Source organism: Rutidosis leptorrhynchoides, chromosome 2, assembly GCF_046630445.1.
Source record: "Rutidosis leptorrhynchoides isolate AG116_Rl617_1_P2 chromosome 2, CSIRO_AGI_Rlap_v1, whole genome shotgun sequence".
In the NCBI taxonomy this organism is placed as follows: domain Eukaryota; kingdom Viridiplantae; phylum Streptophyta; class Magnoliopsida; order Asterales; family Asteraceae; genus Rutidosis; species Rutidosis leptorrhynchoides.
Window position 1 is genome coordinate 580,407,497 of NC_092334.1, and position 13,186 is coordinate 580,420,682.

The following is a 13,186-nucleotide window of genomic DNA, read 5'->3' on the forward strand; positions in this document are numbered from 1 at the left end:
GCAAACCATGGGATTTCATGATAATCTATCTTCAATAGATATTCATCAGGAAAGTTGTCTTGTATGGCCGATTCATTTAGAACTTCTAATTTGGGATTTTCAAGACGAGAAAGATGATCAGCGGCGAGATTTTCTGCTCCTCTTTTATCTCGGATTTCAATATCAAACTCTTGTAAGAGCAAGATCCAACGGATTAATCTTAGTTTAGCATCTTGTTTTGAAAATAGGTATCTAAGAGCAGAATGGTCGGTATAGACCACCGTTTTTGCTAGAATGAGATATGATCGAAATTTGTCAAAAGCAAAGACAATAGCAAGGAGTTCTTTTTCAGTAGTTGTATAGTTCGTTTGTGCTCCTTGTAACGTCTTACTAGCATAATATATAGGTTGAAATCGTTTTTCAATCCTTTGTCCTAAAACGGCTCCCATTGCAAAATCACTTGCATCGCACATTAGTTCAAATGGTAGATTCCAATTTGGTGTTATCATGATCGGCGCATTAGTGAGTTTTTCTTTAAGAATATTAAAAGATTTGATACACTCATCTGAAAAGATGAATGGAGCATCCTTTTCTAGGAGTTTATTCATAGGAGTGGCAATTTTAGAAAAATCTTTTATGAAACGTCGGTAAAAACCGGCATGCCCTAGAAAACTCCTAACTCCTCTAACATTGGTGGGATGTGGAAGTTTAGCAATTACATCTACTTTAGCTCTATCCACTTCAATTCCTTCTTTTGAAATTTTATGACCAAGAACGATGCCTTCTTTAACCATGAAATGGCATTTCTCCCAATTAAGAACTAGATTTGATTTTTCGCATCTAATTAGCATACGTTCCAGATTAACTAGACATGATTCAAATGTATCACCGAAGACTGAAAAGTCATCCATGAAAACTTCCATGCATTCTTCTATCATGTCGTGAAAAATCGCCATCATACACCTTTGAAAGGTTGCAGGGGCGTTGCAAAGTCCAAATGGCATGCGTTTGTAAGCAAAAGTACCATAAGGGCACGTGAATGTGGTTTTCTCTTGGTCCTCGGGTGCTATTGGAATTTGAAAATATCCGGAAAATCCATCTAGAAAACAATAGTAACTATTTCTGGCTAATCTTTCCAACATTTGATCTATGAAAGGTAAGGGAAAGTGATTTTTTCTGGTGGCGTCATTTAATTTTCTATAATCAATACATACACGCCATCCGGTTACAGTCCTAGTAGGAATAAGCTCATTTTTCTCATTTGTAATGACAGTCATGCCACCCTTCTTAGGCACGCATTGAACTGGGCGTACCCATGGACTATCAGAGATTGGATAAATTAGACCTGCATCTAGCAGTTTAATAATCTCTTTCTTAACTACATCTTGCATATTAGGATTTAGTCTTCATTGGCGTTGCACATACGTTTTATGACCTTCTTCCATAAGGATTTTATATGTGCAATACGAAGGACTTATTCCTTTAATATCATGAATCTTCCATGCAATGGCTGGTTTATGAGCTTTCAACACAGAAATGGGTTGTGATTTCTCATTTTCAGTAAGAGAAGACGATATTATTACAGGTAATTCAGATTCACCATGTAAATAAGCGTATTCCAAATGGTTTGGAAGTGGCTTTAACTCTAATTTCGGAGGTTCTTCTATCGATGACTTGTATCGATATCTGTCTTCTTCTTTTAGCATTTGAATTTCTTCTGTTGTTGGTTCATATCCATTAGCTATAAGTGTAGCTAACATTTCAGCTTCATCAATTGGTTCATTACCTTCTCCTAAAGAACATTCTCCTGTTCCTTGTAATTCTGGAAATTCTTCTAACAATTCTGCATGTGCATCTATAGTTTGAATATAATAACATGTATCATCTGCAGATTGTGGTTGTTGCATTGCTCTATCAATTGAAAAGGTAACACTCTCATCCTCTATACTCAGGGTCAGTTTCTTACCGAACACGTCTATCATTGATTTAGCCGTGTTTAAGAATGGTCTTCCTAATATGAAAGGAACTTGAGAATCTTCTTCCATGTCCAAAACAACAAAATCTACTAGAAATACTAAAGTACCAACTTTAACTAGCATGTTCTCCATTATCCCTCTAGGATATTTTATTGATCTATCGGCTAGTTGTATGCTTATTCCGGTTGGTTTCAATTCTCCAAGGTCTAGTTTAGCGTATAGTGAATATGGCATTAGATTTATACTAGCACCTAAGTCTGCCAATGCTTCTATTGAACTAAGACTACCCAGAAAACATGGAATTGTGAAACTTCCTGGATCAGATAGTTTTTCTGGTATCTTATTCAACAGCACTGCTGAACAATTAGCATTCATAGTAACAGCCGAGAGTTCTTCCATTTTCTTTCTATTTGAGATTAGATCTTTCAAGAATTTAGCATATCTAGGCATTCCTGAAATCACATCAATGAAAGGAAGATTTACATTTATCTGTTTAAACATATCCAAGAATTTGGATTGCTCGGCTTCAAGTTTCTCTTTCTTCATTTTACTCGGGTAAGGAAGTGGTGGTTGGTATGGTTTAACATAAGGTTTAACCTTAACTGTGTTATCTTCATTAATCTTTTCAACTACCGGTTCTTTTTCCTTATCTTGATCAGGTTGTGGTTCTTGTGGAGTAGGAATAGCTTCATCAGAAGTTACAGGTATTTCAGGTGGTTTAAATGTTGTACCACTTCTTGTGGTAATGGCTTTAGCTTTTTCATTCCGGGGGTTAGCATTTGTATCACTAGGTAGACTTCCCGGTTTTTTTTCACCTATTAACCTTGCTAGGTTACTTACTTCTTGTTCCAGATTTTGAATAGAAGCTTGTTGATTTCTAAATGCTTGAGCATTTTGTTCATTGGTTTGTTTCTAAGATGTGAAAAACTGCGTTTGAGTTTCAACTAGCTTCGTCATCATATCTTCTAAATTTGGCTTTTTATCATCGGTTTGTTGTGGTGGTTTGTTTTGAAAATTAGGTCTTTGCTGATTGTAAGTATTATTGGATACTTGTTGATTGTTAGGACCTTGTTGGTTGTTGTATGGAATATTTCTGTTATAATTCTGGTTTTGATTGTAAATCGGTCTTGGCGGTTGATAATTATTCTGATAATTATTTCCAGGCCTTTGGTTTATGTATGAAATATTCTCTCTTTGTTCCATTGTTAATTCAATACTGAGACAATCTTTTGTCAAATGTGGTCCTCCACACTGCTCACAACTAATTCGTATTGAGTGAATATCTTTAGTCATCTTTTTCATTCGTCTCTCCACAGCATCTATCTTTGCGGAAATAGAATCTAAGTCATGGCTAGAATCGGCTCTAGCTGCTTTAGATGATCTAACGATATCTTTTTCTTGGTGCCACTCATGTGAGTGGGAAGCAGTGTTATCAATAATTTTGTAAGCATCAGTTTCGGTTTTCTTCATAATAGAACCACCAGCTGCTATATCTATGTCTTTCCTTGTAGTGATGTCGCATCCTTGGTAGAATATTTGTACTATTTGACAGGTGTCTAAACCATGTTGCGGACATCCTCTTAACAACTTTCCATATCTTGTCCACGCCTCATATAGAGTTTCATTTGGCTTCTGTGTAAACGTAACAATTTCTGCTTGAAGTCTTACGGCTTTAGATGCAGGAAAGAATTCTTTAAGAAATTTTTCAACAAAAACATCCCATGTATCGATCGCCCCTTCAGGTAACGATTCCAACCAATCTTTGGCTTCTCCCTTTAAAGTCCAGGGAAATAACATGAGATATATCTGTTCATCCTCCACTTCTAGGATTTTAAATAGTGTGCAGATCCTATTAAAGGTACGTAGATGTTCATTTGGGTCTTCCTTCGGCGCACCACTAAATTGGCATTGATTAGTCACCATGTGTAGAATTTGTCCTTTGATTTCATAATCTGGCGCATTAATGTCTGGATGAGTAATTGTGTGACCTTGGCCAATGCGTTTAGCTCTCATTCGGTCTTCCATACTTAAAGGTTCCAGATTCTCCATAATTGAATTTGTTGAATCGGAATCACTAGAGGATTCTGATTTAATGATTCGTTCCTCAACAATCTCTGTTTGAATGATTGGTGGTTCCGGAGGAAAGTTTAGTGGTTCAGGATCTACGAATCGTTCCTGAATATTCTCCGGATTCTCAATTGTGAGGTCGGGTTCAAAAAATGGATTATCGGAAATTTGAACTGGAGTACTTGGTAGACTGGATGACGATTCTAAAGAAAAATCAACGGCAGTAATATTTGCTAAATGTCTTGATCTAGTTACAGGTGGTGAACGTACAAAAGGTGGTGAACGTCTTGCTCGGTGCATTCACTGAATATCCTATTAGTTTTAAAAAGGAAAGAAAAATTATAATAAGTTATCCAATCAATAGACTTTTCTGATTTTGCCCACGTTTCGAATAGCCAAAAGATGCAGCAGAGGGGCAGGATTCGTTTGGTCTCAATATAATTGAGGACTGTTTGGCTCCAATAACCCGGTCCACGTACAAATCCAACTATTACTACGAACCAGAAAATTTTGATGTCTATCAATTTAACCACTTAAAATAAATTTTCGTAATTTTAAGAAAATTAGATAAGAAGTAGAATAAAAATCTATGTCCTAAAACTAGAATAGCGAGAAATAAGAAAGAAAAAGAGCGTGTCGGAAAAAGGTCGAAAAAGAAAAATGGTTGAAAAATAAAAGGTGACGGAAAAATAAAAGAAACTTATAAAACTTAAAAATACTTGACTAACCTAACCTTATTACTACAACTAACTTAAAATTATAATCGCAAATTGAGATTACTAATTGGAATGATAATTGATACATAGGTAAAAGTCGTCTAAAAATATTAAAGCTTACAGGAAAAACTAAATCCCAAATGGAAATAACTTGAAAAGAAACTAAAACTTAAAAAGGCGTCGCAAAATTCTAGAGTACCTAAATCTTAGTCTAAAGAAAAAGCACTTAAGGAATTTTACGGCAAAGCCTAAAAATCTAGAAGTAAAAATAACTATGGCAAAAACTAAGTTTAAAACTAAATATGAGCGAAAAATACAAATATTACGCTAAAACGATTAAAAAGGGATAAAATATAAAAATATACAAAAAGTTGTAAAAAATACAATTTTTTATAAAAATATTATTTTTATATTATTTATTTATTAAAACTATTAATTTTACAATTTAATTAAACTAATTTAACTAATTATATAAATTAAATAAAAAGTAAAACTTAAAATAAAAATAATTATAATAATAATAAGTATTTAGGGTTTATAATAATAATAATTAATAATTACTCCGTAATTAATTGCAGTTAGGGTTTCTGTCGGTGTCAGGTCCCCTCCGCGAGTCGCGGTATTCGATGCAGCAAACCCCGCGAGTCGCGGGGTTCCAGTTTTAATTCGACGTTTTTTTTTCTTTTATTTTTATTTTCTGTTTATATAATCTAAAATTTATATATAATAAAAACTTATATTTTAAAAACTAGAATAAAAATGGAACTACTTTATAATTTTATAAATAAAAATCTTAAAGCTAGATTTATATATATATATATTTTTTTTCGGTTTTATATTTATAAAATATATTTATAAAATAAATTAAATAAAACTTATATTTTTACAAACTAAAGAAACTTTATAAAACTTAAATATTTAACAAAATCTTAAAAATACTTATATTTTTGTTTTTCTTTTTATATTTTCGAATATTTAAAACGTATTTTTATAAAAACGAATTTTAATAAAAGTAAACTAAAAATCTTTTTTTTTTTATATTAGCGTTGCGCTTCCGGCTTTTAAGAGACTCCCCGGCAGCGGCGCCAAAAATACTTGATGTTTTAGCAGAGTAGTATATAAAATAGCTTATATTTTTACAGGAAATACTATTAAATACGATACAATTTTACACAAAATATTTATTTATTTAGAGAATGGATATACTTAAACCTTGCTACAACACTTATAGGCAGTGTACCTAATCGTACAGTAGTGTAGTTTTTAGTAAGTCCGGTTCGTTCCACAGGGAATCTTTTTAAACAAAGCTTAACGCTATATTAGTTTACTTTTATAAAAATACAAATATATATATAAGTAATATTATTATTATAAAGGGGGGTTTTTACCGTTTAATGACTGGTTTGTCGATTTTAAAACTTTAGTTGCAGTTAAAACCAGATGTAAAATAATAAATATAAATACAAGACTTAAATTAAAGCGTAAAGTAAATAAAAATAATGAAATTGCAAATAATAAAAGTGTGATAAAATAAACTTGCGATAATTAAAAAGTACAATAATTAAAAGTGCAATTAAATACAATAACAATAAAAATGCGATAATTAGAAGTGCAATTAAATATAAAATAAAGGAAATTAAATATGAAATAAAAGAATTATGCTTATTTAAACTTCCGTAATCATGATGTTTGACGTGTTGATTTTAGTTTTATGCCCATGGGTTAATTGTCCTTTGTCCTGGATTATTTAATATGTCCATACGGATTTATCCATAATAGTCCATCAGTCATAAATATAAAGAGCGAAAGCCTTCGTCAAATTATTTTTATTCCCGAAATCAAATATTCCAACTAATTGGGGATTCGAATTGTAACAAGGTTTTAATACTTTGTTTAATGAATACACCAGGTTATCGACTGCGTGTAAACCAAGGTTTTACTACTTTGTTAACAATTACACCAATTACCCTTGAATGTAATTCACCCCTGTTTCAACAAGTCTATTAACTATTAATCCAGTTCCGTGTCCGGTAAAATGAATAATTATTGGTATTTATAGATATCCCGCCCACCGTACCCAGTCAAGCGTATGTGGTTATATATAAATATGTCGAATTATAAGTTTGTATATTAAATTAACAAGGTATTGTTTAGTTAATATAAAACCCATTAATAGCCCATAGTCTAATTTCCACAAGTGTCGTTCTTTTGTCCAAACCCCAATTATGGTACAAAGCCCAATTACCCAATTTTAGTAATTAGCCCAACATCATGATTACTTCGGATTAAATAAGCATAATAATAACTTAGCTACGAGACATTAATGTAAAAAAGGTTGAACATAACTTACAATGATTAAAAATAGCGTAGCGTTACACGGACAGAATTTCGACTTACACTCTTACAACATTCACTAACATACCCTTATTATTAGAATTAAAATTAAAATTAAAATTAAAATTATAATATAAAAATAAATATATACGATATAGATAGAGAGATGGATATATGATGGATTTTGCGATCATAATTCGGTTGCTTTTATAGGGAGTTTCAGAAATTGGGGCTCCGCGACTCGCGGCAACATTTGCCTTCAAACTCCGCGAGTCGCGGAGTTTGCTTTTACAGCTCACACGAGTTTGGCTCTTTGTTTACCGACGATTTTATAAATAAATATAATATATTAAATAATTATAAGAATTATTTAAATATTATATTATATTTATGTGCATAGTTGACTTGTAATTTTTAGTTCGTTGCGTCGAGCGTTGAGAGTTGACTCTGGTCCCGGTTCCGGATTTTCGAATGTCCTTGCGTACAATTTAATATCTTGTACTTTGCGTTTTGAATCTTGTACTCTTGTAATTTCGAGACGTTTCTTATCAATAATTGGAACCTCTTTGATTGTATTTTGTACTTTTGAGCTTTTTGGTCGTTTGCGTCTTCAATTCGTCGAATCTGTCTTTTGTCTTCACCATTTATTATTTAAACGAATATCACTTGTAAATAGAACAATTGCAACTAAAAGCTTGTCTTTCTTGAGGAATAATGCTATGAAATATATGTTCGTTTTTAGCATTATCAATCGCGATGTTGCAAAAATTGTTAAGCGATGTAAAAGTTGCCAAAGACATGCTCCGCAGAATCGGATGCCAAGGCATGATAAGATTCCTGTTAATTCGTCATGGCCATTTCACAAATGGGCTATTGACATTGTAGGGCCATTCCCCGCAGGACCTGGCAATGTCAAGTTTCTAATTGTGGCAATTGACTACTTTACAAAATGGGTTGAAGCTAAGGCGGTTCGCACTATCACTGGCGTGCAAGTGCGAAATTTTTTGTGGGAATGCATTGTCTGCAGATTCAGTATTCCGCGTGCGTTGGTTAGCGATAATGGCGCACAAATAGCAAAAGATCCTTTTAAGACATGGTGTACTGATTTGAATATAATACAAAAATTTACATCAGTGGCGCATCCACAGGCTAATGGCTTATGAGAAGTAACCAACTGTGATATTGTAAGCGGTATTAAAAAGAGGTTATGCGAAAAGCGAACTGGTTGGGTAGATGAATTACCAAATGTGTTGTGGGCACATCGTACTACTTTCAAGAAAAGCACAGGGGAAACACCTTTTAGTTTGGTTTATGGCTCTGAGGCAGTAATACCCGCTGAAATTCTTGTGCCAACGCATAGAGTCGCTAACTTTGAAGAAGAAGCAAACGATGATGCATTGGGCGAGAATTTGAATTTCATTGAAGAGCGAAGGTTAATGGCTGCTATCATATAGGCAAATAATAAACAACAAATTTCCAAGTATTATAACAAAAGAGTGTGTGCTTTGTCATTTGACGTTGGCGAATGGGTGTTGCGAAATAATGATGCAAGTAGAGTGGAAAAACTTGGCAAATTAGGACCTAACTGGGAGGGTCCTTATCAAGTTGTGGCAGTTAATGCGGCCGGTTCATATAAGCTTGCAGATGTGGAAGGGCGAACTTTACCTAATGAATGGCATGCTACTTTATTAAAGTGATATTATGCATAACTTTGCGAAAATCATATGAAGGCTGAGTTATATATATGCAAAGTGCGAAATTAGTTGCAAGGCCTATGCTTGATATTCTTGTTATGTGTTTTTATTTTTAATTTTTGCAAGTCTTGATCACACTTGTAAAAGTTTAAAAAGTAGACACTTGTACGAATATGCAAAATTTTGTTTGCGAAAGGCAAAAAGTTTATGAAATACTTCTGTAGTCTTTTTGTTTCATATTTTTGGCATATTTCGTGAAAGCTAAGTTGCGAAGTGATGAAATTGTCCACTTAAGCAGAAAATGATTATTGCGAAAGGAATCCAAAATCCTAAGTGTTTGATATTGTGACAACCCGGAAATTTCCAACCAAATTTAAACTTTAATCTTTATATGTTTCCGACACGATAAGCAATATTTGTTAAGTTAAATTTCAAGAATTTTAAACTATGTTCATACATTCATTCAACCTCGACCAAGTTCCAACGATTCACGAACCATTAAACGAATATGATTATATATGTATATGTGTATATATATTATAACTTGAAACGTAAACAAAATATTAGATTAAATACTTTATATGATTGTATCTGTTTCAAAATGTTTATCAATGGAATTAAAAGATATGATCAAATGATTGAATTATCAGATATATTAAATTATGATTACAAGTCTCTGTTGAAAGGCCCACGTTGATTTGAGAAATCTTTTCATTTTAACAATATTCGAAAAATGGTAAAGTGATTTATAAATATGAACAAATTGTCAATCATTGAGAACTAGACAAAGGATAGTGGAAGATTGAATCTCATAAAGACTCGATTGATCTATTTAGTTTCAAACGTACAAAAATGTTTTCAGTTTAAAAAGAACTTTATTATTAAAACGTATATAACTTTTATAAATATCTAGAACCACTTTTGACAACTCATTACTTAACTAGTATGATAAAGATAAAGATAACGATATTTATATTTTATTTTATTAAATATATATAACGATTTAAATTAATATTATATATATTTATACGCGTATTATACGTACATAGTTTTATACTTTTACTGTACTTAAACTGTACCTTTACTTTATTTTTACTTTACTTTAACTTTAATAATTCACTTTAATAATTCATACTTTAATAATTCACTTTAATAATTCATACTATAATAATTCACTTTAATAATTCATACTTTAATAATTCACTTTAATAATTCATACTTTAATAATTCACTTTAATAATTCAAAAATCTATTATAAATAGAATTCAATAGGTTTCATTATTTCATAGAAACTTGAAAATAGTTTTATCTAAACTCTCTCAATCGATTTACATATATATATTTACTCCGTATTATCTCAAGATATTATTAGTATACATAAAATATTACGACGGAGTGCTGCTCGAGTGATTTCAAGTTGTTTTTTCGAGTGGGATAGGATTAAGGAAATTATGTGTTATAGCTATGGAGGTGATTGAGTATGGTTCATGGGTATGCTCGTGAGGTCAATATAGTGTTTATCATCTCCGTTGCGTTTACGTACCTTTCCTGCAATATTGAATCTCAATATTGATATGTGAGTACTCATAATTTAATTTTTACATACTAATAGTGTATCCCTGACTAGTGCTCGAGTATATAGGATTATGCATGCTTGTACTTTTGATATTGCCATTAGATAGGTTATGTTGATTCCTGAATTAGTTACATATACGATTGAGATAAGGTATAAGATATGCATGTCGTTGGAAAGCTAGCGAAAAATAGTTGAATTTTGGTTTAAGAATCACTTGAATCCAAGTAACGGTTAGAAAGTTATGAAATAAACAAATTGCGTAATTAATTTCGTAATTAAAATTGCTGATGATAATTAGTGAACTAATTTTTTGGGTTATAAAAAGTGGTTATTTGGATTCTACTCGTCGAGTAGATGAATTTTCATATAAAGCACGTCTCGTTTCGTTGAACGGTTGTCAAGTTATGGACAAAAGAAGTTTTGCAAATTTTGATGAAATGTCGAAACGGGAACTGAAATTCTCGCTGATCTGCGTTGTTTCATATATAAAAAAAAATACCACTGAATTCTTTGCTGTAAGGTCTAACAAACGACTCTGGCCGTTTGTCAATTCGAGTCTCGACGATTTTTTTAAAAATCATCAAAGTTGACGGTTTGGTCACATTTTAAAATTCTAAAAAGAGCTGAAACTTTTTTATTTAAAAATGTCAGTTTTGTATCAGTTGTCATGGTCGGCTTGATATGTATTTACTCTTGCCAAAAATCATGTTATATCTTTGTGGTAACGAGAATTTGCAGGCTTTGACCGTTTGTCAATACGAGTTTTGAGGAATTTTCTAAAAATCTCCAAAGTAGGCTACTCGGTCACTTTTGTAAATTTATTAAAGCTGAAAAATTAACTTTGAAACGCCGAAAACGCGTTGGCAACTACGAGTTGTCTAGGTTTAGTTTACTTCTGTAATATTTATGCTTAATCTTTTTGGTAATGTGTAACTTTTATCTTTGGCCGTTTATCAATCGGAGTTCCGATAATTTTTCTAAAAATAGCTGAAGTGGCCCGTTTAGTCATGTTTGACCGAAAATCATTTTTGTATAAGTTATTATATATTTGCATGCGACCTCATTTTTACTTTGACCTTTGACTTTTGACTTTAACCTTTGACTTTTGACTTTGAACTTTGACTTTTCCTGTTAACTTTTCAATTAACTTTTTGTGTTGATTTTCTCTAAAAAAAAAAAAAAAAAAAAAAAAAAAAAAAAAAAAACCTAAAATACTATTTTATGATTATGAAACCATTTGTGTTACGTTGTTTCACACATCACCTTTTACTAGAATCTTAATTGAGCATGAGTAATATAACATGTTACTATACTGTAGAGTCAGACTCGAGCTATAGGATATGATTACACTATGACCTGACCTAAATTGCTATACAAATATTGACCAACATATAAATATATATAATTAATATAGGTTCATGAATCCGAGGCCAACCTTGCACTTGTTCAATGACGTTATATGTATTTTTACTACGAAATACAGTATGGTGAGTTTCATTTGCCTTTTTACCCTTTATATTTTTGGGACTGAGAATACATGCGCTTTTATAAATGATTGACGAAATAGACACAAGTAATTGAAACTACATTCTATGGTTGAATTATCGAAATCGAATATGCCCCTTTTTATTAAAGTCTGGTAATCTAAGAATTAGGGAACAGACACCCTAATTGACGCGAATCCTAAAGATAGATCTATTGGGTCGAACAAACTCCATCCAAAGTACCGGATGCTTTAGTACTTCGAAATTTATATCATGTCCGAAGGAGGATCCCGGAATGATAGGGGATATTCTTATATGCATATTGTTAATGTCGGTTACCAGGTGTTCACCATATGAATGATTATTTTTGTCTCTATGCATGGGACGTATATTTATGAGAACTGGAAATGAAATTCTTGTGGTCTATTAAAATGATGGAAATAAATGATTATGATAAACTAATGAACTCACCAACCTTTTGGTTGACACTTTAAAGCATGTTTATTCTCAGGTGTTAAAGAAATCTTCCGCTGTGCATTTGCTCATTTTAAAGATATTACTTGGAGTCTTTCATAGCATATTTCGAAGAACGTTGCATTCGAGTCATTGAGTTCATCAAAGATTATTATTAAATCAATTTATAGTTGGATAGTGGATATTATGAAATGGTATGCATGCCTGTCAATTTTCGATGTAAAGAAAGATTGTCTTTTAAAAACGAATGCAATGTTTGTAAAATGTATCATATAGAGGTCAAATACCTCGCAATGTAATCAACTATTGTGAATCGTTTATAATGTATATGAACGGGTCCTTTCAGTTGGTATCAGAGCGGTGGTCTTAGCGAACCAGGTCTGCATTAGTGTGTCTAACAGATAAGTCGATAGGATGCATTAGTGAGTCTGGACTTCGACCGTGTCTGCACGTCAATAGTTTTGCTTATCATTTTGTGTCAAAAATTAGCTACTTATCATCCTCAGGAAATTACCTGCTTATCATTTTTAGTCTAAGACACGTCTTGCTGCATTGATTGCATTAATAGTGTATAGACAAAAATTCATATCTTAGCGTATCTGCTAAATCATATCTTATCGTATCTATTACTGTAAATGTTGCCTGATATATCCCGTAAATTCCTCCGTAATTTACGAAATCTTTTGTTCTATATATATGGATATTCTATGTAATTAGAATACCATCCGATAGCCGAAAATCATTTCATATCGAAAAAAAAAATCCTTATTCAATCGTACGAAATGGAATTCATCATTAATTCAAGTTCCTCGGATTTCGAAATGGAATCCCACTCCAGCTCAGAAAGCAGTGTGACCGGAATAGATCAACCAATCAGTCATCACCT

The 13,186-nt window shown here is 32.2% G+C and overlaps 1 pseudogene; it reads right to left on the reverse strand.

Moving 5' to 3' along the window:
* LOC139889853 (uncharacterized) overlaps positions 1-13,186 on the reverse strand; it is a 192,379-nt pseudogene that overhangs the window by 33,344 nt on the left and 145,849 nt on the right.